Here is a 22,457-nt window from a genome sequence, read left to right on the forward strand (position 1 = left end):
GGTGGACGTCCTCGACCCTATTGGCAGTGACCATCTCCCTGTCCTTCTTACCATATCAGATGGTCGTCGCCCCCGTCCCGATCCTCGCCTTGACCCTCCCCCCCAAGTATGTCCATGATTACTCCCGTGCCGACTGGAATGCATACTGGGATACCCTTACTACCCCAGTCGATAGCCACCCCCTCACCTACCACCGCCCACATGACATAACCCATGCCCCATCCTTTCTCCAGCAGACCTTGTCTGAGGCCGTGGAGGCCCACATCCCTACCGTCGCCATCCACCCGCACCGTCCCACTTTACCCCCACAGGCCGTCCTCCTCCTTCGAGAATCCCGTCGTCTCTACCGTGCCTTCCTCCACACGCGTGACCGGGACACACTACAACGCCACCGGCAACTCCAGCGACACATCCGGAACTTGCTCGCGGCTAAGAAACGCCGGGACTGGCGACAGACATGCACCCGTCTTAATGCTACCCTACCTATTAACTCGTCCAAAGTACTGGTCAGCCTTCCGCCGCCTTACTGGATCAAACCCCCCCCCCCTTACTATCCTCTCCTTCATAATGACAATCCCTTTCCTGACAACCTTAGTAAGGCCAACCATTTTGCCTCCTACCACACCGATGTCTTTACCATCCCTGACGATCCCCAGTTCGATTATTCCCTCTTCCCCGATGTCCGCGATCGAACTGACACCTCTATCCCTCCACTAGCTCCTGGCTTCCAGTACTTGGACAACATTACACACACTGAACTCAATAACCCTATAACTACTCAAGACATCATCGATATATCCCGCACCAAACGCAACACTGCTCCTGGTCACGACTGTGTTACTTACCGTCACCTCTGTGAAGCTCCCGCCCCCTTCCTCTCCACCCTGGCCAGGCTGTACAATGTGGTCTTGTCCGCCGGCTTCTACCCCGACCTGTGGAAAACCTCCCGGATCCTGATGTTCCTCAAACCCGATAAACCACCTTCCGCTGTCTCCTCCTACCGTCCTATAAGCCTTACCTCGGTCTTCAGCAAGGTCCTGGAATCCATTCTAACCAGCCGCATCCACCAGCATCTCCACCGGCAGCGCTTCCTTCCCTCCACCCAATGTGGCTTTCGACCATCCTTCTCTGCCGATGACCTTCTCCTTCACCTCACTCACCTCCTCTCCGAACAACTCAACTCCCGTCGCTCCGCCATATTCCTCTCCCTTGACCATGAACGCGCCTATGACCGAGTGTGGCATTCTGGTCTCCTCTTCAAGCTCCAAACCTTTGCTCTTCCTATTAACTACGTCTGTCTGATCGCCTCCTTCATTTCCCACCGCCCTTCCTATGTCACTATCCACAACACTGATTCCTACACCTTCTACCCCTCTGCCGGTGTGCCTCAAGGTTCCGTCCTTTCCCCTCTTCTTTACCTTCTTTATACGGCGGACATGCCTCCACCTGCACCCCCCCTTCACCTTCTCCAGTACGCCGATGACACCGCCTTCCTTGCCCTTGCCCCCACCCTGCAACGCTCCCAACACCTTCTCCAATCCCATCTTGACCGGTTCACCTCTTGGTGTAACCAGTGGTTGCTCAAGGTCAATCCTTCCAAGACCCAGGCAATCATCGTAGGCAAAACCACCCCTTCCTTCCGTCTCCTTGATTTCTATCTTACCATTTATGGCCGTCCTATTAACCTCACACCCACCCTCAAATACCTTGGCGTCACCCTTGACCGTCGCCTCTCCTGGACCCCTCATCTCCGGACAATCCAAGCCAAGGCACGCTCCCGACTCCGCCTCCTGAAGCTCCTTTCTGGCCGCACATGGGGTCTGGACCCCTCCACCGTCCTCCACACCTATAAATCTCTCATCCGCCCTATCCTCTGTTATGCCCATCCCGCCTGGATCTCTGCCCCGCCTACCTTTTACAAATCCCTTCAAATCCTTGAACGGCATGCACTCCGCCTCGCCTATCGCATCCGCCTCCCTTCCCCCACGCGGCTCCTCTATGACCTCATCCCCACACCTCCTCCTCTTCCTCCAACGGATACGGATCCTCTACACCTCCCGCAAGCTTGATCCTCCCCACCCGCTTTTCTCTTCCATCCTCTCCCACCCCAACTCACTGCCGCGCCTGTACTCCTGTATCCCACCTGCTCTCCATCTTCACACTCTCCACACCCTCTCCCAAGGTGGCTTCCGCCGACTCCCCCTCCCGGATGATGCCCTCCTCCCCTCCATCTACCCCTCCTACCAACTTTGAGCCTTGCCTTCCCCTCTCCTCTCATTTTCCTGTGGGCACCCTCTCTCCCTTCTCTCCCTCCCTCTCTCCATCCTTCCATCCTTACCTCCCCTCCCCCTCTCCCTGGGCTTCCACCCCCCTCTTTTCGTTCTCTCCCCTCCTCCTCCCTGGCATCCTATCTCCCCCTCCCTCCTTCCCTCCCCCTGTTTTTTCCCTTGGCAGGCCCCCAGCTTTTCGGTGTGGACAGTGCCCCTGCAAGCGCCGAAGCCCATCTCCGCAGTCTCCGTGTCTTTCGTCCTCGTCTGTGCCTCGAGTGTTTCTTCGTTTTCTGCTCCACCGTTCACCTGTGCTAGTGTTCTCTGTTCCGTGCTGTGCTGCCCGTTTTTTTTAAAACTGAAACAGTGCTGCGTCGGTGAACGACTTCAATTCTTTTTATTCTCTGTTGTCTTCTGATTTTTGTCCTCCATGTCTGTGTTTTGAGATTATGTCTTCCTGTTTTTATCTCTTGTATGTTTCTTGTGGCCGAAGAGCGGCATATTAGGCCGCTGCCGACCTACCTTTGTAGGTATAAAATGACAATAAGGTGGGACGAGGCAGTCTGAATTACATTTTATAGATGTATTTCTCACATATCTCAGAGCCTCTAGCGGTCGTCGTCGTCGTCGTCGTCGTCGTCGTCGTCGTCGGCGCCGCCGCCGCCGCCGCCGCCGCCGCTTCTGCAGAAGTAGCAAATGGCCATCGTAGCAAATCCGGCGAGGGACGCCCTGCCTTCGATTCCGAATGCACAAAGTGTATGGTCTTGTTTCTCAGTATATTTGGTCGGTCTCGTAAGAGGTTGAATGTAACGAGTGGGTGGGAAAGAGCAAGCGGCAGCGGCTGTGTAGAACGAAAACACAAATCCTCAGGGGTGTGAGCGTTTCGAGATGAGTCGTATACATGTTATAGTTAATCGTCAGTGACCGTGTGGCCTAATGGATAAGGCGTCGGACATCGGATCTGAAGATTACAGGTTCGAATGCTGTCACGCTCGTGTTTTTCCAGTTCTGAAAAAGAAACATACCGTTTTAATGTAGCAATTGAGCACTACGAAACCGTCTGAATGTTGCTGTTGACCATTTTTTGCTTGGAGATGCTCTTGAGCTTGAAACACACACAACAAGACCGGTGTTAACTAGCGAAATGGTCGGCAGAGTGCCGACACCGCGAGTTTTGACTGGCACTTACACATCTAAAACAACGTCGGAAAGTAACTCGTTCGGCTTTTGAGTCACATAAAGTATGTGTATTACTTTTGACGCCACTAGCTCTGCATGTTGTCATGCAATTTCTTTACCACTCAGAAATTATTATGACATAAAAGTGAAGTAGGTGACGAGTGTGACGTTAGGAAAACGTTAGGCAGCATGGAGAGATTCTGTATGGGACCACCCAACCCAAACGAGTACTGTGTGACGTGCTACCCGGCAGCTACTCACCGAGGTAGCAGGCTAGCTCAGACGGTAGAGCGTCAGACTTTTAATCCCAGGGTCGTGGGTTCAAGCCACACGCTGGGCCGAACGGAATATTGTTCCGCTGCAGATGTAAATTACCGTTTTTCTGATTAACGAGATGTAATGTAAATAGCAACTTTACACTTTGCCTACGTCTCTGTCAGTCGCAAGGAAACTGTATTTGAAGGTGAAGGTGATTTAGTAGACATGTGTGAAAGACATGTTCTGAAATGCAAGTGTTGTTGTTTGGAGAGCACATCTGTTACGTGTCAGATGTGTAGCCAAACAGTAATGGGTCGTCATAGCTGCAAATATTAGCTGGTAATATGAAGTGTTGTCAGCTGAAGTCGGATGATGCAGACGAACGTAAGAACGAAGTACCCAAGAGTATCGCTAGGCCGCGCCTATTTAGCTCAGCGGTAGAGCAGTGTTCTAATAAACCAGGAGTCGTAAGTTCCATCCCAACAGGAGAAAGATGAATTTTGGAAATCAGTTGCGCGTCGTGGCCGTATAGCAAACAGTATCTGTGATGACGAACAATTAGCGACAGGCGTTTTTTTAAGAATTACTCTCAGATGTGATTAAGGCGAATGGCGCAGAGAAAGCATTTACCAAAGCGGTACAGCATAAGGTGGGACGAGGCAGTCTGAATTACATTTTATAGATGTATTTCTCACATATCTCAGAGCCTCTCGCGGTCGTCGTCGTCGTCGTCGTCGTCGTCGGCGCTGCCGCCGCCGCTTCTGCAGAAGTAGCAAATGGCCAGCGTAGCAAATCCGGCGAGGGACGCCCTGCCTTCGATTCCGAATGCACAAAGTGTGTGGTCTTGTTTCTCAGTCTATATTTGGTCGGTCTCGTAAGAGGTTGAATGTACCGAGTGGGTGGGAAAGAGCAAGCGGCAGCGGCTGTGTAGAACGAAAACACAAATCCTCAGGGGTGTGAGCGTATCGAGATGAGTCGTATACATGTTATAATTGGTCGTCAGTGACCGTCTGGCTTAATGGATAAGGCGTCGGACTTCGGATCTGAAGATTACAGGTTCGAATGCTGTCACGCTCGTGTTTTTCCAGTTCTGAAAAAGAAACATACCGTTTTAATGTAGAAATTGAGCACTACGAAACCGTCTGAATGTTGCTGTTGACCATTTTTTGCTTGGAGATGCTCTTGCGCTTGAAACGCCCACAACAAGACCGGTGTTAACTAGCGAAATGGTCGGCAGAGTGCTGACACCGCGAGTTTTGACTGGCACTTACGCATCTAAAACAACGTCGGAAAGTAACTCGTTCGGCTTTTGAGTCACATAAAGTATGTGTGTTAATTTTGACGCCACTAGCTCTGCATGTTGTCATGCAATTTCTTTACCTCTCAGAAATTATTATGACATAAAAGTGAAGTAGGTGACGAGTGTGACGTTAGGAAAACGTTAGGCAGCATGGAGAGATTCTGTATGGGACCACCCAACCCAAACGAGTACTGTGTGACGTGCTAAACGGCAGCTACTCCCCGAGGTCGCAGGCTAGCTCAGTTGGTAGAGCGTCAGACTTTTAATCCCAGGGTCGTGGGTTCAAGCCACACGCTGGGCCGAATAGAATATTGTTCCGCTGCAGATGTAAATTACCGTTTTTCTGATTAACGAGATGTAATGGAAAAATCAACTTTAAACTTTGTCTACGTCTCTGTCAGTCGCAAGGAAACTGTATTTGAAGGTGAAGGTGATTTAGTAGACATGTGTGAAAGACATGTTCTGAAATGCAAGTGTTGTTGTTTGAAGAGCACATCTGTTACGTGTCAGATGTGTAGCCAAACAGTAATGGGTCGTCATAGCTGCAAATATTAGCTGGTAATATGAAGTGTTGTCAGCTGAAGTCGGATGATGCAGACGAACGTAAGAACGAAGTACCCAAGAGTATCGCTAGGCAGCGCCTATTTAGCTCAGCGGTAGAGCAGTGTTCTAATAAACCAGGAGTCGTAAGTTCCATCCTAACAGGAGAAAGATGAATTTTGGAAATCAGTTGCGCGTCGTGGCCGTATAGCAATCAGTATCTGTAATGACGAACAATTAGCGACAGGCATTTTTTTTAAGAATTACTCTCAGATGTGATTAAGGCGAATGGCGCAGATAAAGCATTTACCAAAGCGGTACAGCATAAGGTGGGACGAGGCAGTCTGAATTACATTTTATAGATGTATTTCTCACATATCTCAGAGCCTCTCGCGGTCGTCGTCGTCGTCGTCGTCAGCTGAAGTCGGATGATGCAGACGAACGTAAGAACGAAGTACCCAAGTGTATCGCTAGGCCGCGCCTATTTAGCTCAGCGGTAGAGCAGTGTTCTAATAAACGAGGAGTCGTAAGTTCCATCCTAACAGGAGAAAGATGAATTTTGGAAATCAGTTGCGCGTCGTGGCCGTATAGCAAACAGTATCTGTGATGACGAACAATTAGCGACAGGCGTTTTTTTAAGAATTACTCTCAGATGTGATTAAGGCGAATGGCGCAGATAAAGCATTTACCAAAGCGGTACAGCATAATGTGGGACGAGGCAGTCTGAATTACACTTTATATATGTATTTCTCACATATCTCAGAGCCTCTCGCGGTCGTCGTCGTCGTCGTCGTCGGCGGCGGCGGCGGCGCCGCCACCGCCGCTTCTGCAGAAGTAGCAAATGGCCATCGTAGCAAATCCGGCGAGGGACGCCCTGCCTTCGATTCCGAATGCACAAAGTGTGTGGTCTTGTTTCTATGTATATTTGGTCGGTCTCGTAAGAGGTTGAATGTACCGAGTGGGTGGGAAAGAGCAAGCGGCAGCGGCTGTGTAGAACGAAAACACAAATCCTCAGGGGTGTGAGCGTTTCGAGATGAGTCGTATACATGGAAATGTTGGTCGTCAGTGACCGTGTGGCCTAATGGATAAGGCGTCGGGCTTCGGATCTGAAGATTACAGGTTCGAATGCTGTCACGCTCGTGTTTTTCCAGTTCTGAAAAAGAAACATACCGTTTTAATGTAGCAATTGAGCACTACGAAACCGTCTGAATGTTGTTGTTGACCATTTTTTGCTTGGAGATGCTCTTGAGCTTGAAACACACACAACAAGACCGGTGTTAACTAGCGAAATGGTCGGCAGAGTGCCGACACCGCGAGTTTTGACTGGCACTTACACATCTGAAACAACGTCGGAAAGTAACTCGTTCGGCTTTTGAGTCACATAAAGTATGTGTGTTAATTTTGACGCCACTAGCTCTGCATGTTGTCATGCAATTTCTTTACCACTCAGAAATTATTATGACATAAAAGTGAAGTAGGTGACGAGTGTGACGTTAGGAAAACGTTAGGCAGCATGGAGGGATTCTGTATGGGACCACCCAACCCATACGAGTACTGTGTGACGTGCTACCCGGCAGCTGCTCACCGAGGTAGCAGGCTAGCTCAGTCGGTAGAGCGTCAGACTTTTAATCCCAGGGTCGTGGGTTCAAGCCACACGCTGGGCCGAACGGAATATTGTTCCGCTGCAGATGTAAATTACCGTATTTCTGATTAACGAGATGTAATGTAAAAAGCAACTTTACACTTTGCCTACGTCTCTGTCAGTCGCAAGGAAACTGTATTTGAAGGTGAAGGTGATTTAATAGGCATGTGTGAAAGACATGTTCTGAAATGCAAGTGTTGTTGTTTGGAGAGCACATCTGTTACGTGTCAGATGTGTAGCCAAACAGTAATGGGTCGTCATAGCTGCAAATATTAGCTGGTAATATGAAGTGTTGTCAGCTGAAGTCGGATGATGCAGACGAACGTAAGAACGAAGAACCCAAGAGTATCGCTAGGCAGCGCCCATTTAGCTCAGCGGTAGAGCAGTGTTCTAATAAACCAGGAGTCGTAAGTTCCATCCTAACAGGAGAAAGATGAATTTTGGAAATCAGTTGCGCGTCGTGGCCGTATAGCAAACAGTATCCGTGATGACGAACAATTAGCGACAAGCGTTTTTTTAAGAATTACTCTCAGATGTGATTAAGGCGAATGGCGCAGATAAAGCATTTACCAAAGCGGTACAGCATAAGGTGGGACGAGGCAGTCTGAATTACATTTTATAGATGTATATCTCACATATCTCAGAGCCTGTCGTCGTCGTCGTCGTCGTCGTCATCGTCGTCGGCGCTGCCGCCGCCGCTTCTGCAGAAGTAGCAAATGGCCATCGTAGCAAATCCGGCGAGGGACGCCCTGCCTTCGATTCCGAATGCACAAAGTGTGTGGTCTTGTTTCTCAGTCTATATTTGGTCGGTCTCGTAAGAGGTTGAATGTACCGAGTGGGTGGGAAAGAGCAAGGGGGAACTGCTGTGTAGAACGAAAACACAAATCCTCAGGGGTGTGAGCGTTTCGAGATGAGTCGTATACATATTATAGTAGGTCGTCAGTGACCGTGTGGCCTAATGGATAAGGCGTCGGACTTCGGATCTGAAGATTACAGGTTCGAATGCTGTCACGCTAGTGTTTTTCCAGTTCTGAAAAAGAAACATACCGTTTTAATGTAGCAATTGAGCACTACGAAACCGTCTGAATGTTGCTGTTGACCATTTTTTGCTTGGAGATGCTCTTGAGCTTGAAACACACACAACAAGACCGGTGTTAACTAGCGAAATGGTCGCAGAGTGCTGACACCACAAGTTTTGACTGGCACTTACACATCTAAAAGAACGTCGGAAAGTAACTCGTTCGGCTTTTGAGTCACATAAAGTAGGTGTGTTAATTTTGACGCCACTAGCTCTGCATGTTGTCATGCAATTTCTTTACCTCTCAGAAATGATTATGACATAAAAGTGAAGTACGTGACGAGTGTGACGTTAGGAAAACATTAGGCAGCATGGAGAGATTATGTATGGGACCACCCAACCCAAACGAGTACTGTGTGACGTGCTACCCGGCAGGTATTCGCCGAGGTAGCCGGCTAGCGCAGTCGGTAGAGCGTCAGACTTTTAATCCCAGGGTCGTGGGTTCGAGGCACGCGCTGGGAGGAACGGAATTTTGTTCCGCTGCAGATGTAAATTACCGTTTTTCTGATTAACGAGATGTAATGGAAATAGCAACTTTAAACTTTGCCTATGTCTCTGTCAGTCACAAGGAAACTGTATTTCAAGGAGAAGGTGATTTTGTAGACATGTGTGAAAGACATGTTCTGAAATGCAAGTGTTGTTGTTTGGAGAGCACATCTGTTACGTGTCAGATGTGTAGCCAAACAGTAATGGGTCGTCATAGCTGCAAATATTAGCCGGTAATATGAAGTGTTGTCAGCTGAAGTCGGATGATGCAGACGACCGTAAGGACGAAGTACCCAAGAGTACCTCTAGGCCGCGCCTCTTTAGCTCAGCGGTATAGCAGTGTTCTAATAGACCAGGAGTCGTAAGTTTCATCCTAACAGGAGAAAGATGAATTTTGGAAATCAGTTGCGCGTCGTGCCCGTATAGCAAACAGTATCTGTGATGACGAACAATTAGCGACAAGCGTTTTTTTAAGAATTACTCTCAGATGTGATTAAGGCGAATGGCGCAGATAAAGCATTTACCAAAGCGGTACAGCATTCTTCGGCGGACCTCGGAAGAGTTCCGCCCTTCGATACCTTGCAGAGTACTGCTACGTATCGAAGTGCTAGGGCTTCGCAGAAGTCGCAATCGCAGTCGCAGTCGCAGTCGCAGTTCCGGAACCGCCAGCAGCAGCAGCAGCAGCAGCAGCAGTTTCCAGTGCCGCCAGTTTTGCAGTAGCAGTCGTCGCCGGACCCAGCCGCAGCTTCCGGACCCAGCCGCCGCCGCCGCCGCCGCCGCCGCAGCTTCCGGCCCCCGCCGCCGCCGCCGCCGCCGCCGCCGCCGCCGCCGCAGCTTCCGGCCCCCGCCGCCGCCGCCGCCGCCGCCGCCGCCAGGACCCAGTGCTTCGTCTTCCTCTCCTGCTTTCGTTGTCGTCGCTATTCTCGTCTTCGTCTTTGCCTTCATCCTTTCGCTCCTCGACGTCTCTCATCTGTCATCTGTAATCTGTTCCTGACTTTGTCCCTTGTCTGTCCCCATTCTTCTTTTCTGTGTTTCCAGTTTTCCTTCCTGCCATCATGACCACCCCCACCACCACCGCCACTACCACCGCCATCGTCTATACGACGCCCTCCCTCGCTGCCACTACTCTTACTTGGTGTGCTCAGTCGCCCCCGTCCTACTATATCCCGCCCCTCCTCACCCTTCCCACCCCAGCTCCCTTTGTCGCCCCATCCCCTGCTCCTTCTCCCCAAGCCTCCACACACGACCCCTTTCCCCCACTCCCCCACACCACTCATGCGGCCCCTGCCAGGGTTGTGTCTCGTCGGGCTACGACCCATGCCGCACCATCGCCGGCGCCAGCACCACCACCTGCAGCAGCGCCACAACCAGCAGCAGCACCAACAGCAGCACCAACAGCAGCACCAGCACCAGCACCGACACCGGGACCTGCCGCTTCCCGACATCTCCCCGTCACTCCTGTGCCCCACACCTCCTCCCATCCTGTCCCCGCTGTTAAGCGTCCCAGTGGCACCCCCGCCTCCTCTGCACCCAAGAAGTCCCAGCATCTTCCCCCTCCCCCACCCCTAGATGCCATGGATGTCTCCCCTCCAGCCCCCTCTACTTCCTCTTCTAACTCCCCCTCCTACAAGTATCTCCTCTCCCGTCCTGATCCCTCTCTCCTGGAGGCCCGCAACCTGACCTTGCTCCTCCGCCAATACTTCCCTGCAGCCCCCATCTCCCTTCTTACCCCCCGTAGGGACTCTGTCTTGATCACCTCCCCAAGCCCTACCCTACACTCCGACATCCTCTCCCGAATTCCTCTCACCCGATTTGGACCTAATGCCTCCCTTGCCCCTGCTCCTTCCCCTTCCTCCCCCCGTCAACCCCAACCCCCACGTCGCCCGCCGACCCTCACCGCCGTGATCACTCGGCTTAGCCCGACGATCACGGAGGAAGAGGTGCTGGCGGAGTTGAAGGCCCACCCGTACTTGGAGGTGCGAGCTGTTCGCCGCATTTTCAACTCTGCGGGCCCCACTCGCCTTATGCAAGTTTTCTCCGAACACGCTCCCTCCATCGACCATCTCCTTAAGGAGGGTGCCCTCCTCTTCCACCGCCGGTATAAGGTTGACCCCTCCCGCTCCCCACCACAATCCATTCGCTGCCAGAGGTGTCTGCGTTATAACGCACACCCAACATCAGAGTGCCGCGAGGCCCCAGTCTGCCCGCATTGTAAGCAAGCGCACTTCCTCCGGCAGTGCCCCAACCTTCAGTCTCCTCCCTCCTGCAATACCTGCAACCTCCAACACCCTACCTACTCCCAGAAATGCAAGGCTCGACCTCCTCCATCCGCTCCTGAACTCCCTGTTCCTCTCCGCCCTTTGGATGACCCCACCCCTCCTGGCAATTCCCTCCGTCCTCCCCCCACCGCAGAGGACATCATCAGGTTCGTCACAATAGTGCTCCAGAACGTCCATCCCTTTCAGCGTCCCCACACCCTCCACCAGATTTCCCTCGCTGCCCGTTCCGTGTTCCACCTCAACACCTACGCCACCTATTCCCACAACCAGGCCCATTTCACCTTCTCCCGTCTCGACACCCTCGTTTAAATTCCCATTATGGCACGACAGCACCGTATCCTGTTCAATAACATCCGCTCCCTTCCCACCAACAAGCACCTCCTTATGCATACCCTTACGACCCACCGTGTGGATGCCTTCCTTCTGAACGAAACCTTTCTTCAGCCCCACCACACCGTCCACACCTCGCCCTACCTCCTTCACCGGTCTGACAATCCACTCCAGATAGCGCGTGGCGGAGTTGCCATTGGCCACCACCGCCAGATCCCTGTCCGGCTCCAACCCCTCCTTCCTGACCCCACAGAACACTTGATCCTTAGTCTCTTCTTCCCCGGCCTTACCCTTACCTGTGCCACCATCTATGTCCGCCCCGCTGCACCTATTCCTTTCGACTTCCTTTCCTACATCGACCGTACCTTCTCCTCCTACGTGATCGCCGCCGACCTTAACATCCATAGTCTTTCTGCCGCCCAGTTACGGCGGTGGCATCGGTTCCTTGCCACCCTCCAAGGCGACGTCCTTCCAATTCCCCAACACACCCGCCCTGAATCCAATACCACTCCCGATGTCGTCCTAGCCTCCCCCACCCTGCTTGGCCGCATAGCGGTGGACGTCCTTGATCCCATTGGCAGTGACCATCTCCCTGTCCTCCTCACTGTATCAGACGGTCGTCGCCCCCGTCCCGACCCGCGCCATGACCCTCCCCCGAAATATGTCCATGACTACTCCCGTGCCAACTGGAATGCCTACCGGGACTCCCTTGCTCTCCAGGTCGATAGCCACCCCCTCACCTACCACCAACCTGATGACGTTACCCGTGCTGCCTCCTTTCTCCAGCAGACCTTGTCTGAGGCCGTGGAGGCCCACGTCCCTACCATTGCCATCCATCCGCACCGCCCCACCTTACCCCCACAGGCCGTCCTTCTCCTGCGTGAATCCCGCCGGCTCTACCGTGCCTTCCTTCACACACGTGACCAGGACACACTACGACGCCACCGGCAACTACAGCGACACATCAGGAACTTACTCACGGCAAAGAAACGCCGGGACTGGCGACAGACATGCACCCGTCTTAATGCCACCTTACCTATCAACTCGTCCAAGTACTGGTCAGCCTTCCGCCGCCTTACCGGATCTAAACCCTCTCCCTACTACCCTCTCCTTCATGATGACCACCCCTTCCCTGATGCCCTTAGTAAGGCCAACCATTTCGCCTCCTACCTCTCCGATATCCTTACCATCCCTGACGATCCCCAGTTCGATTATTCCCTCTTTCCTGATGTCCGTGATCGAACTGATACCTCTGTCCCCCCGCTTGCTCCTGGCTTCCAGTACTTGGACAACATCACACACACAGAACTAAATACCCCAATCACCACTCAAGATATCATTGCTACACTTCGCCCTAAACGCAACACTGCTCCCGGTCACGATCGTGTTACTTACCGTCACCTCCGTGAAGCTCCTGCCTCCTTCCTCTCCACATTGGCCAGGCTCTACAATGTGGTCCTGTCCACCGGCTACTACCCCGACCTGTGGAAAACCTCCCGGATCCTGATGTTCCTCAAGCCCGACAAACCGCCTTCCGCTGTCTCCTCCTACCGTCCCATCAGCCTTACCTCGGTCTTCAGCAAGGTCCTGGAATCCATTCTTACCCGCCGCCTACACAAGCACCTTCACCAACACCGCCTCCTCCCCCCTACCCAATGTGGCTTTCGGCCGTCCTTCTCAGCCGATGACCTCCTCCTTCACCTCACTCACCTCCTCTCCGAACAACTCAATTCCCGTCGTTCCGCCATCTTCCTTTCCCTCGACCTCGAACGCGCATATGACCGTGTGTGGCATTCCGGTCTCCTTTTCAAGCTCCAAACCTTTGCTCTTCCTCTCAACTATGTCCGTCTGGTCGCTTCCTTCCTTTCCCACCGTCCTTCCTATGTCACCATCCACAACACTGATTCCTACACCTTCTACCCCTCCGCCGGTGTGCCCCAAGGTTCCGTCCTTTCCCCTCTTCTCTACCTCCTTTACACGGCAGACATGCCTCCACCTGCACCTCCCCTACACCTTCTCCAGTACGCCGATGACACTGCCTTCCTTGCCCTCGCTCCCACCCTGCAACGCTCCCAGCACCTTCTCCAATCCTATCTTGACCGGTTCACCACTTGGTGTAACCAGTGGTTGCTCAAGGTCAATCCTTCCAAGACCCAGGCGATCATTGTAGGCAAAACCACTCGTTCCTTCCGTCTCCTTGATTTCTATCTTACTATTTATGGCCGTCCCATCACCCTCACACCTACTCTCAAGTACCTTGGTGTCACCCTCGACCGTCGCCTCTCCTGGAACCCACATCTCCGGACGATCCAAGCCAAGGCACGCTCCCGCCTCCGCCTCCTTAAGCTCCTTTCTGGCCGTACATGGGGTCTGGACCCTTCCACCATCCTCTACACCTACAAGTCCCTCATCCGTCCTATCCTTTGCTATGCTCATCCCGCCTGGATCTCTGCCCCTCCTACCTTCTACAAGTCCATTCAGATCCTAGAACGCCATGCGCTCCGCCTCGCCTATCGCATCCGTCTCCCTTCCCCCACGCGGATCCTCTATGACCTGATTCCCTTCCCGCACCTCCTCCTTTTCCTCGAACGGTTACGGATCCTCTACACCTCCCGCAAGCTTGATCCTCCACACCCTCTTGTCTCTCCCATCCTCTCCCACCCCAACCCGCTGCCGCGCCTGCATTCCTATATCCCACCTGCTCTCCATCTTTACACCCTCCACACCCTCTCCCTCGGTGGCTTCCGTCAACTCCCCCTCCCTGATGATGCCCTCCTCCCCTCCATCTACCCCTCCTACCAACTTTGAGCCTTACCTTCCCTCTCCTCTCCTTTTCCTGTGGGCACCCTCTCTCCCTTCTCTCCCTCCCTCCCCTCCCCTTTCTCCTTGGGCTTCCACTCCCCCTACCCTCCCCCTTCTCCTCCATCCCTCTCCTCCACTGGCATCTTCCCCTCCCCCTCTCTCTCCTCTTCCCCACACCTTTTCCCCTTGGCAGGCCACGACTCTGCTGTCTTCCATCAGTTACTTTCATCGTCCTACGCCGAAGACCATCGCATGTGTTTGTGCCTCGACTCTCCTGCAGTGTGTTTGTGTTTCGTCGTTTGTGCTCCGCTGGTTCACGTGTGGCCATCTGCCATCTGCGTTTGTGCACCGTGTTTCTCCGCTTTTATCCATTGTGCTACGCACGTGACCGACTCCGTTTTAACTCTGTTTTGTCTACTGTTTGTACCCCGCCGTCTTGATTGTTTTTATATCTCACTCATCTCTGTTCTGTGTATACTCTGAGGCCGAAGAGCGGCATACTTGGTCCGCTGCCGGCCTACCTGTTTGTCACAGGTATTAAAATCACAATAAAGGAAAAAAAAAAAACAGCGGTACAGCATAAGGTGGGACGAGGCAGTCTGAATTACGTTTTATAGATGTATTTCTCACATATCTCAGAGCCTCTCGCGGTCGTCGTCGTCGTCGTCGTCGTGGTCGTCGTCGGCGCCGCTTCTGCAGAAGTAGCAAATGGCCATCGTAGCAAATCCGGCGAGGGACGCCCTGCCTTCGATTCCGAATGCACAAAGTGTGTGGTCTTGTTTCTCAGTCTATATTTGGTCGGTTTTGTAAGAGGTTGAATATAACGAGTGGGTGGGAAAGAGCAAGCGGCAGCGGCTGTGTAGAACGAAAACACAAATCCTCAGGGGTGTGAGCGTTTCGAGAAGAGTCGCACACATGTTATAGGTAGTCATCAGTGACCATGTGGCCTAATGGATAAGGCGTCGGACTTCGGATCTGAAGATTACAGTTTCGAATGCTGTCACGCTCGTGTTTTTCCAGTTCTGAAAAAGAAACATACCGTTTTAATGTAGCAATTGAGCACTACGAAACCGTCTGAATGTTGCTGTTGACCACTTTTTGCTTGGAGATGCTCTTGAGCTTGAAACACACACAACAAGACCGGTGTTAACTAGCGAAATGGTCGGCAGAGTGCCGACACCGCGAGTATTGACTGGCACTTACACAACTAAAACAACGTCGGAAAGTAACTCGTTCAGCTTTTGAGTCACATAAAGTATGTGTGTTAATTTTGACGCCACTAGCTCTGCATGGTGTCATGCCATTTCTTTACCTCTCAGAAATGATTATGACATAAAAGTGAAGTACGTGACGAGTGTGGCGTTAGGAAAACATTAGGCAGCATGGAGAAATTCTGTATGGTACCACCCAACCCAAACGAGTAGTATGTGACGTGCTACCCGGCAGGTATTCGCCGAGGTAGCCGGCTAGCTCAGTCGGTAGAGCGTCAGACTCTTAATCCCACTGTCGTGGGTTAGAGCCACACGCTGGTAGGATCGGAATTTTGTTCCACTGCAGATGTAAATTACCGTTTTTCTGATTAACGAGATGTAATGGAAATAGCAACTTTAAACTTTGCCTATGTCTCTATCAGTCACAAGGAAACTGTATTTGAAGGTGAAGGTGATTTTGTAGACATGTGTGAAAGACGTGTTCTGAAAAGCAAGTGTTGTTGTTTGGAGAGCACATCTGTTACGTGTCAGATGTGTAGCCAAACAGTAATGGGTCGCCATAGCTGCAAATATTAGCCGGTAATATGAAGTGTTGTCAGCTGGAGTCGGATGATGCAGACGACCGTAAGGACGAAGTACCCAAGTGTACCGCTAGGCCGCGCCACTTTAGCTCAGCGGTAGAGCAGTGTTCTAATAAACCAGGAGTCGTAAATTCCATCCTAACAGGAGAAAGAAGAATTTTGGAAATCAGTTGCGCGTCGTGGCCGTATAGCGAACAGTATCTGAGATGACGAACAATTAGCGACAGGCGTTTTTTTAAGAATTGCTCTCAGATGTGATTAAGGCGAATGGCGCAGATAAAGCATTTACCAAAGCGGTACAGCATAAGGTGGGACGAGATAGTATGTATTACATTTTATAGATGTATTTCTCACATATCTCAGAGCCTCTCGTGGTCGTCGTCGTCGTCGTCGGCGCCGACGCTGCCGCTTCTGCTGAAGTAGCAAATGGCCATCGTAGCAAATCCGGCGAGGGAAGCCCTGCCATCGATTCCGAATGCACAAAGCGTGTGGTCTTGTTTCTCAGTCTATATTTGGTCGGTCTCGTAAGAGGTTGAATGTACCGAGTGGGTGGGAAAGAGCAAGCGGCAGCGGCTGTGTAGAACGAAAACACAAAACCTCCGGGGTGTGAACGTTTCGAGATGAGTCGTATACATGTTATAGTTGGTCGTCAGTGACCGTGTGGCCTAATGGATAAGGCGTCGGACTTCGGGTCTGAAGATTACAGGTCCGAATGCTGTAACGCTCGTGTTTTTCCAGTTCTGAAAAAGAAACATACCGTTTTAATGTAGCAATTGAGCACTACGAAACCGTCTGAATGTTGCTGTTGACCATTTTTTGCTTGGAGATGCTCTTGAGCTTGAAACACACACAACAAGACCGGTGTTAACTAGCGAAATGGTCGGCAGAGTGCCGACACCGCGAGTTTTGACTGGCACTTACACATCTAAAACAACGTCGGAAAGTAACTCGTTCGGCTTTTGAGTCACATAAAGTATGTGTGTTAATTTTGACGCCACTAGCTCTGCATGTTGTCATGCCATTTCTTTACCTCTCAGAAATGATAATGACAAAAAAGTGAAGTACGTGACGAGTGTGACGTTAGGAAAACATTAGGCAGCATGGAGAGATTCTGTATGGGACCACCCAACCCAAACGAGTACTGTGTGACGTGCTACCCGGCAGGTATTCGCCGAGGTAGCTGGCTAGCGCAGTCGGTAGAGCGTCAGACTCTTAATCCCAGGGTCGTGGGTTCCAGCCACACGCTGGGAGGAACGGAAATTTGTTCCACTTCAGATGTAAATTACCGTTTTTCTGATTAACGTGATATAACATAAATAGCAACTTTAACCTTTGCCTACGTCTCTGTCAGTCGCAAGGAAACTGTATTTGAAGGTGAAGGTGATTTTGTAGACATGTGTGAAAGACATGTTCTGAAATGCAAGTGTTGTTGTTTGGAGAGCACATCGGTTACGTGTCAGATGTGTAGCCAAGCAGTAATGGGTCGCCATACTTGCAAATATTAGCCGGTAATATGGAGTGTTGTCAGCTGAAGTCTGATGATGCAGACGACCGTAAGGACGAAGTACCCAAGAGTAGCGCTAGGCCGCGCCTCTTTATCTCAGTGGTAGAGCACTGCTCTAATAAACCAGGCGTCGTAAGTTCCATCCTCACAGGAGAAAGTTGAATTCAAGTCTGCCTGCAGCGGCCGTGGCGTGCGGTTGTCTGTGCTCAGCGCTGTGGCTGGCTTGTTTACTTCTACGGGGTAAGTCGCTCGCTAGCAGCGGTTATTCTTGCGTGTGAGGAATGATGTTGATGAATCAGTGATGACACAAGCTATGAGGATAGTTACTTTGAAGTTAACTTTCGATAATTCATTTGCTCGACCAACCTCTTTCGAAATCGAGGATTTCCTCGAAGACGTGTTGAAAATTATAATCGATAAGATTATTGGTATACATTTGTCGATGTTGTCTAGCATAGTTTATATCAAGATGAGAGATGCCGATTTTTGTGACAAAATAGTTGACTCCTTCAGTTCCGGTTTGAAGTTTTGCATAGTGATGGCAATGTGGGTGTAGTTACTGTTTCCCACGCAGGGCTTGGACTTCGAACAATTCGCATTTTTGAACTACCCTTTAAGGTACCAGCCGATCAGATAAATGTTGCGATATCGCCATATGGCAAAGTTTTGAGTAACTTTGCTGAACGTTGGTCTCCGGCTCATAAATATCCGGTGTTGAATGGCGTCAGGCAGCTTAAAGTAGACTTGCAACGACACATTCCGTCGTACGTCACGGTTTGTGGGTACCGTGCAGTCGTAATGTATGATGGCCAACCTAGGACATGTGTTAGATGTAACTCGACGGGACATGTGCGTGCGAAATGTTTACAGCGTCGTGTAATTCAACTTCCAACCGGAGAGAGTGTTCGCCCTCCCGCAATGTCAACATTACCGACATCGTACGTGTCGGTTGCTCGCGGTGAGCCGGCAATACAACCGATTCGTGATCCACCTGCCGGACCCAGTCTCGCAGTTAATGTAGCATCACCGGACACTCCAGTCACGTCCGGGATGGCTGTTTCTGAAATCCATGACACTAACAGGACCAGTGATATGGTGGTAGAACAACCCATACAGGGTGCTGAGTTAACGGAGGTGTCCCTGGCTCCTGCTACCATGTCCGAACAAGTGACTGAAACGATGCCGAACTCTGACGCAGTAATACGCGGTAATAGATCTCCAAAGAAAAATAAAAAACGGAGGATGGCTCATCAAGATACGGAAGATACAGCACCGAGCTTGCGGGGAAAGGCAAAATTAATCGGCCAGAATTTAAAAGAAGGACCAGCTGACGCTGTCGCCTCGACTTCGCGCTCACGTAACACACCACGATCTGACAACACCGTGTCGGAGCCGCCCGCGACGTCCGACAGCAGACAAGACTAGATGCCGATTCAGCACACTGAGCCCCACCGTTTCCTGAACCAGTAGGCACCCTTTCCTCTCCTAATTGGGCAGACGAGTGTTAAACGAATGAAGATGATGTAGAGAAGCAGGAGGATTCAACACCCGCGACTGGCTCCTTGCCCCCTCTCTCAGCGGTTGATGGAAGCAAAGTCCACGTGGCCATGGCTACTCAAACGACCGAAACTGTCAGCGCCTCCAATTGACAGCTAGCTGACGTATCCTAACGTCTACTCCTTTCGTACGGAACATCAATGACCACCTTGCAGGCCTACAAGATCCTGACTCTCAATATCAATAAGATACGTAGCGATTTGAATCTGAAAAATTTACAAGACTTGTTATACGCAGCTGACATAGATATAGCAATGCTTCAGGAAGTAAGTGATATCGAGTTAGACCACATAGCCGGGTATAACGCGTTCATAAACCCTGGCAACGGTTTCGAACTTGGAACAGCATTACTCTTAAAAGAAGGGATCATTGCCAATTGTGAGGCAAAACTTGTGACCGGCAGAGGGATAGCAGTAACTGTCAATAACATCAGACTGATTAATATTTACGCACCTTCTGGGTCCAGTAATAGGCAACGCCGTGCAGAATTTTTCCGCCACGAGATCCTTCCCCTCTTCGGGACCAACTACACTGATGTCATTTTTGGCGGAGATTTAAATTGTGTGCTTAGTCAAATAGATCAAACTCCGCACTTTAATCGGTGTGTTGAATTAGAACAGATCATTCAAGAACTCCCCTTAACTGACACCTGGACGTCCACGCACGGAATGGCAGTGGGTTTTACACATTTTACCAGTCATTCGGCAAGTAGGTTAGATAGAATTTACATATCGTGTAATTTAAAGCAACACCTGCTACAGACCAAAATATGGCCTACTGTACTTTCCGACCATGCTGCCTATATCTGTACCGTCAACATGAAACAACAGGAAACCTACCGGAGTCGAGGGTTATGGAAGTTCAAAATTGCACATTTGCAAGATACTGCATGTCGAGAAGCCTTCCTGTCCACTTGGACGGTATGTGAACGTAAATTCAATTCCTACAACTCCGCGATCGAGTGGTGGCTCCAATGCGCCAAACCTCAACTTAGGAAAACTTTAATGATTTACTCCCGTCAGAAAAATCAGTGGCACAAACGGACGATGGAATTTTACTTTCAGTGTCTTCGGGAGTTACATAAATTTGACGCGACCGATATCGGCAATTTTGCACAGATCAAAAGAATTCAGGCAAAAATTTTAACGCTGCAACGGAAACAGTTGGAAGGTTTTCAAGTTCGGGCGCGAGTTCCTACGACGGTGCAAGAAGAAGAGGCTGCTATGTATCACATGTTACGTGAAAGTCGACGAGGCCGTCGGAAAATCCTTACACAGATCCGAACCAGCACCGGTGCCATAGTTACTAAACAAAGTGCAATCTTGAGTGCGATTGAAGAGTACTATCGAGAACCTGATGTCCAATAAAATAACAGATGATACCGTGTTTGCGGATTTTACGACAAATTTATCACGGAGACTCGGCCCCACAGAGGCAAATGAGCTTATTACAGAGGTGACAGAAGATGAATTAACAGACATTATCCTACGGAGTCCGAAAAATAAATCTCCAGGTTCGGACGGTCTACCTGCAGAAGTATATCAAACCTCCTGGCCGCAGATGAAATCGAAACTACTTGCAATTTGTAACGAACTCATGAACCCATGTAACGTTATTCCGCAGGAATTTCGACAGGGAATTGTTGTTTTACTGCCCAAGACCCCTTGCAGTGACAACCCAACAAACTTGAGACCTCTCACGTTGTTAAATAGTGATTATAAACTATTCGCCCGTGTCCTCAGCCAACGGCTCAAAAATGTATGTCCACAATCACAGGACAGTATCAAACGAGTGTTGGTAGAAATAGATCTATTTACCACACGCTCACGGATTACAGAGATGTGATAGCCGTAGCGGAGGCCTGCAAATTAAAATGCGCCCTCTTAATGATAGACTTTGAAAAAGCATTCGACAGAGTGAGCCACCGATTCCATTTCCACGACATGCGAGAATTGGGATTTCCGCACCAGTTCACGCAAGTAATCGACAATATGATCCGTAATAGTACTTCGCGATTCCAAATTAATGGTCGCCTCAGTGGTGCGATTGATGTCGCGTGTTCGGTGAGGCAAGGCTGTCCGATGTCGATGGCTCTTTTTGCCATCGCCATAGAACCTCTGCTTGCTACGCTAACTGAACGTTTGCAGGGATTGGAAATCAATAGACAGAAGATTGTGTGCCGTGCGTACGCAAATGATGTTGGCTTTCTTGTCGTGAACGCGCAAGAAGTGAGGTCCTCACTTGAAATACTTCAACGATATGCGGCGGCATCAGGGGCGAAGGTGAACTGGCAAAAATCTGGAATCATGAATGTCGGACGGGGAATACATTTCCCCAACCATACCCGATTACGGGAACTTACCAGTATAAAGTGCTTAGGTCTTGAGTTTCGCCGGAAGATACAGAATACCATTGCTGTAAATTATAGGGATTTACTTCACAAGGTAAGGGCATGTGTACAACAGCATAGTATGAGGCAACTGAATGCTCTCCAAAAAGTTGAACTGGTCAACACCTATATCGTCTCGAAGATCAACTATGTAGCCAAAGTGTTGCCTCTTCCCAGTGGCATTGCGAATAGAATGCTGTCCGCTCTTGGCCATTTCGTGACCAGAGGCAATATCTTCAAAGTTAAATTTGTTACGTTGACGCTCCCTACTCGGAAGGGCGGATTAAACCTCACTGATGTTTATAAGAAGGCACAGGCGCTCTATCTAAGCAGTATGTATAAGCTGTGGACAAAATCTCCACATTGCCTCACTGCTTACCTGCTCAACGAAATATCACCGGCGGACCTCAACCCCCCGATTGATGTACATCATATTCCACACGACCTTTACCATTTAAAATACTTCCTTTTGGAATATAGTTATGCTCGACAAAGAATTCCGGAGAAGGAAATAACGGTGGTGAAGCAATTGTATAAGACTTTGATCGAGTTCACATCCCGGAATAACATCGAAGAGAAATATCCAGCTCACAATTGGCGGGTCATTTGGGATAATATTCATTCACGACATTTACCGTCTCACGTGCGAGTGTCTTGGTATCTAACGGTGAACCGTAAAACAGCAACCAATGCCAGGCTCCATTCCATTCATCTGGCCGATTCACCCTTATGCAACATATGCCGGGTACAAGATAGCGAGGAACACAGATTTGTCTGCGAAACAGTGCGAGATGTTTGGACGGTCATAAGACAGTTGCTGGCAAGCATCACTAGAACATGCCCTGCCACCATAACGCCAGCCGACTTCCTCACTCCGGAGGTGGTGCCTTACTCGCAGACCAAACGAAATTCAGTAAACTGGCTTAAAGGCCACACAGTTTACTATTTTTTCAATGTGAACGAAACGAGTAAAGAAGACTTTCTTCTGTATTTAATGATACAGCACCACCGACTGCAGAAGACTAAAAGCTATAAAGCTAATTTTGCAAACTTT

Source organism: Schistocerca gregaria, chromosome 8 (genome assembly GCF_023897955.1).
Source record: "Schistocerca gregaria isolate iqSchGreg1 chromosome 8, iqSchGreg1.2, whole genome shotgun sequence".
Taxonomy (NCBI): Eukaryota; Metazoa; Arthropoda; class Insecta; order Orthoptera; family Acrididae; genus Schistocerca; species Schistocerca gregaria.